Here is a 6,000-nt window from a genome sequence, read left to right as displayed (position 1 = left end):
CAGGGTCTGAGAGTTTTGAACAGTATTCGGAAGTCATGCTGTAAATTTTTACGTTTTTTTTTTTGAAATTATTTGAACGTGTTTATAAATTTTGTAAAATTAGGGGTCACTTTTATTAAAATGGAAAACGCAAAAAAAAGGTTTATCTAACATGGCATGGGAGCCAGATCATGACCTCATGCATGGATATGTTTTACCACCGTTAAAATATTATTTAAAACGAACCATTCTATCACGTTACCGGATGAGGATGAAAAAAAATAAAGAAGAACAAAGTGAAATTGAAAATAGAGAGAAAGAGAGAAAAAAAAAAAAAAAAATTTGACAAAATGAAAAAAAGAAGTTTTGATAAACATGATGATATTTGATTTAAAGCCTAATTAGAATTCTGATTACATTGTGTTAATTCTGAACAATTAATAGGACTTCTCTACAATGTGTTTCGCTTTGTTGGTTGAATTGGATTTCGAATTGGGTGTTGAATTATGAGGGAATATTTAATGGGTTAGCGGATTTAAGGTTTGAATTTGAATTGTGAAATGATATGATTGTGTGTTTCGAATTTGCGAAATGATATGATTGTGTGAAATGAAATGATATGAATACTTTGTGACTTGTTTATTGATAATCTAGACCCAGGTGCTATCGTTGGTTCAATATGCATGCGTAATTTGATTTGAATTTGGTTAATTAATCCAGTTGGTTTGAATGGTTATTTATTTAAGTCAATTATGTAATTGTGACTTGAAAATTACATTCCTTTTTTAAGAAAAAAAATCTTTTGTCTCTGCAAATACTGGCATAGCAATGCAGTATTGTTTTCTCCGTTTATCTATTCTTATTCAAGTGACTCATACAACATAACACGTAATGAAATTAGAAATTATAAACTTAGATAATATAATCCCAACACTTCACGGTACAAAAAAAATAAAGATAATTCAAACCTCAACACATCCATATATATATAATTCAAGAAATATTCAACATGAACAACATACATAAGACAATATTCAACATTCAACAAACATATAAATCTATAATTGAAGAAATATTCAACGTTAATTCAATTATATTAATTAACATACATAAGACAGTGTATATTAAGCATTAATTCAACATAAACAACTTACAAAGGATAATTAATTAATATTAAACATTTAACATACATATAAAATATATATATATCAAAAAATATATATATTAAAAACATTTAATATATATATTTCGATTTAAATAATTTTTTAGTTGGATATCAATTATTATTTCTGCAATATAACTGTTTTTCAAAATCAATTATTTTATCTTAAAAAAATTGAATGTCAAACTACCCAAGGAAAGAAAAACCCAAAAATCATTCTTCCCTCATTTTCTACCATTTCAAACAGCCCCTAATTAATTAAGGGATGCCTATTAATTAATAATTACCCAAACTATAACAAATTCTTCTCCTACAGTAAAAAATGGTCCAAGATAACAATTGTTGAGGGGTAAGTTGTTTATTTATTTTTTTCCGACAGAGAGGGCCCATGGGCCGATTTCATATATAAAAACGTGGTTCAAGCTGCTGAAAGTGAAAATATAGTTAAACCTATTGGATATGTTTCTCGAGGTATTTTGTGAATTGTGAACTAATTAATTTGATGCACACTGATCATGAGTAATTAATATCGGTAAGCCAACATGATAGATTTTGCTAACTTATTTATGCAAGTTCTTTAATATATATAGTCTCAAGGATGTAACTTAATCATTAACCCTGCATGCTCTTCTTTATCTACACGAATTGAAATTAGGTGGCAGTTCCATTGATTAAGGATAAATTATCCAACTTTGACATGAACGTCTGGATTATAAGTCAAATTTTGAGTTTCTTTAGAGGAAACTGTTATTTTATTCAACTTAATTTCTAAGGGTACAAGCTATTCTTTGCAAAAAGTGGTAGCGTACTTGTGACCAAGTATTTGATATATATTAACAGTAAATTAGATATGGCTCCCTCTCCTAGCTCACCCTGCAAGCTGAATAGATTAAAGAGTACGGAGAATTAAGAATATTTTCTCCTCTCAAATCAAAATAAAAGAATCTATACTTTTTTTTTATTAGTCTTATAGATTAATGGTGTATCAATTATGATGTAATCTGCGTGTCACTTGATAATCCATCAAATGCAGTTGAAAATGGACTATTGTAAGTTTCAAAGTTATTTACTTAATTGTAAAAGATGTATTAATTTGATTAATCATTTTTTTATGTACAGGACATGCCTATTGTATATATTGCATATATAATTGTAATATTAAATTTTTGTTTGTGTTATAAAAAAAATATTAAGTTAATTTATTATAAATAATGGTGTAGCCAACTTTTTCAAGTTATTTTCTCAATAAGTACTTATTTTATTTTATTTTTGTCTATTATACTGTAACAAAAGAAAAAAAGTATATCATTCTCTATTGGATTATTCTCCATATTATTTTATTTCGCGAAAAATAGTGTAGTGCCAGTAGCCACAGTTCAATCAGTCCAGACTGACAGAGTCAAATATCAATAATTGATCATATTACATATATAAAAAATTAATGAGACCATAATTGTTCAGGAATGCAAATAAATTTTACGACATTACATATATAAAATCTGAACCGATGGCACAAAAATACAGTAATGTCTTATTGCTTCTCAATTTTCTTTCAAGTACTGCTCATAATCTAATTCTATATATTTGTAGAAATTAATTAAGGTTATCTACTTTTGCACGATCTAAATTTATTTTTTCATGTTCAAGATCGCAAGTTAATTACAAAGAATGATAATATATATATATATATATATATAAATATATATATCGTGCAAAAGTAGATACATATTAGAGTCAGAAAAATAGAAGTACTTGATGTATTTATGTTAGTCAAAGATTGTTAGGACTTAAACAGAATTAGTTAGTTAGTTAGTTAATCTAGCTGCTTATATCCTTGTATCCAGGGCTTTATAAGCCGATGTATTCATTACTCAGAAACATGATTGAATAAAATCAAATCTCAATTCTTCTCTCTGTCTCTCTATCTCTTCTCTCTTAATTCAAATCTACCAACTCTATATGGTATCAGAGCATTGATCCTATCCTATCATTTTTTTTCTTGCTCTCTAATGCCTAGTTCATCTATCTCTAACTTCACTATGTCTCCTGCTCCGATTATCCCGGATGTGCACATTACCATTCATGTGTTGACTAAGCTTGATCGAACTAATTTTCTTATCTGGAGGTCATAGATTGAGCCTATTGTCGATGGCTTCGAACTTACTTTGCATCTTGATCCCAATTTCACCCTGCCGGCCCAGAATCAAGATCCACAATTTCTGGCATTGTTATTTCTCAATATGTAAAGTGCCAAACTACTGCTGCTCTTTGATCAGTGGTTAAAGGAGGAAAAATGGTGATTAGTGATAATAACCCATTCTTGATGCATTTCTTGAATAACTCAAGATATGGATGATGCATATATTATCCTACATCTAATATGTATTTTAATTGAAATAATTTTTTAATTGAATTTAAATTTAATTTGATTTCCTCTAATATTTTATTATTTTATGTTAACATACACTTACAACAGTAAACAAATACATGTCTAGATGGAACATAGAGATTTGAGAGAACCTTTTTGTTAGTAATTTTATATTTATATTTTCATCGAAGAATTAAGAGCTGATAATAAGCATATATTTAAGCAAGCAGTCACATAAATGTGATGAATTGGTCACAGGAAATGTGTTATGACATTAATTCTAGAGTTTGGAGCCGGTAGTATTTGTTAGTTTGTAATAATCTAGAAGTCAATAATACGATAAATTATCATAAAGATTTGTTCATGAATTGAATGTTTATTTATATATCATTTTGTTGCCTTGAGTATTATTGAATTTATGGATCATTTCGAGTTCATGACTGAAATTGTGAAACTCCATAATATAGATGATATATACTCTTAAAAAGTCACTGACCAAGGTAATTAGCAGGAACACTAATTACCGCGATAAGGTTAGTATGTGGATTAAAAGATGGTTAAGTTTTACAAACCACCTGACACGAGATGTCATTTTAATCACATAGATACATGTTCTAGGAACATGGTATTTGACAGACCCCGAATGAAACATTAAATAGAATTGTGTTCGTGTCATTAATGTTTTCATTCAGTGTTAAGTTCTAAAGTATGAGGTATTCATCTTTCCTACTAAGAAATGTATATGTGTGATTGTTATCAAACGCTGTCGGTAAAATGCAGTTATAACGGTAGCTCTTCGGTATACATGGCTTAGCTGAGGTAGTGATGGTTTAACAAGAATACTATTTGTCCCTCGTATCTCTATACGAGCTATAGCATCACTGGGCCCCTTGATAGAGTAAGATTATCTGCTAGCAGTATAATTACAAGAGTAATTATATTTGATAATTTGCTCAAAGATCAAGAAAAGATTCAGTTAGCAAGGATGACACACATCTACCTTGAAACTAATCTGATAGCTATGAGACAGAAGAACAGACACAAGTAAATTGTTTACTGGATCGTGATATTGTACAGTACAGCATCATCTGTGTAATTGGATGGTCATGATGTGTTGCCAGATGCCGCTCATGATTATAGAAGTTAAAACAGTTTAACTCTATTTACCAACATAACACAGATCCTATTGGGTCACACCATATAGGAGTTAATCGGAGAATCTTATTGTGATTGATTATAAATTGGTTATGATCAATAGTAAGATGGTTATAATTAATTATACGTGTTATAATTAAATTATAAATGTTATGTAAAAATAACAAGCAAAAACATTAGTTAATTTATAAACGTGTGTGCCACGTTATAAAAGTTAACCGGTTAATTTATAAATGTGCAGGACACATTGTATAAATTACCGAAACAACAACTGCAAGAAAAATATATATAATTGTTCAGAATAATTATACGAATATTATTTGTATTCGGGCCGAGGGCATTCGGGTCTTTTCAGATTCGTGCTTATCCGCATGACATGTCATCGATCCTATCCAGATGACACGTCATCGATCTTATCCACATGACATGTCATCCTTATCCATTCAATGACATATCTTGTAAATAGGCCGAACTTGGAGGGCATTTTGGTCTTTTTTCAACCGACCCTAAACCCTATAAATAGGGGTGGAGGGGTAGAGAGAAATTTGCTAATTCACTCATACTGTTTCGTGTCGAAACGGATCGGTATTTTCTCTCTTTCTCGGTTTCTCTCCCAAATAGTGTTTCGGTTGAGAAACGAAAGTTATACGTAGTTGACGTATAATCTTACGAGTTGTTGTGAAGTATATTTACGGGATCGATGAATAGTGTTTTACCGAATTTCGCGGTATGTCAGTTTTGCATATTGATGAAACTGAGCAACCGAAAATTCATGTTTACGGGTTTTCGTCTTTTTCCCGTGAATAGTGTGTAGGGTTTTCGGATACCACTTTTGGGGTTTCGCGGTAACCAAAACCCTTTTAGGCTTAAGCTGCGGAAAGAACGTAAAACAAAAATTTTTACTTCTAACTCAAGTCGTGAATTAAAAGGGATATGCCGGAAAGACCAAAGCAGAGTTCCTTCTGAAGTCTTTCATTGCAAGGACCCTTTTAATCCTTTTTACAGATCTACTCCATGATTGATTTCTAAAACTTTAATCTACTTACAAATTAAATAGATTAATATAACATATTTATACCTTGTTTCCAAATCACAGTTGGAATGCAGACCGAGCGAGTAGAGCCTCACCAGGGAAGGAGTCGACTCGGAGTATCACACGTGTGATACCTCTATCGGTTATCCACCAGGACTAACCGGAGAGCGGTTTATTTCTTCTGCCAGAAATACCGTAAACCGCGGAATTATGCAAAAACACTATTCACGGGAATAAGACGAAAACCCATAAACACGAATTTTCGGTTGCTCAGTTTCATCAATATGCAAAACTGACATACCG

The sequence above is a fragment of the Carex rostrata genome, chromosome 32, assembly GCF_964058835.1.
Source record: "Carex rostrata chromosome 32, lpCarRost1.2, whole genome shotgun sequence".
Lineage (NCBI taxonomy): Eukaryota > Viridiplantae > Streptophyta > Magnoliopsida > Poales > Cyperaceae > Carex > Carex rostrata.
The sequence above is the reverse complement of the archived record's forward strand: the minus strand, read 5'-3'. Positions refer to the sequence as shown.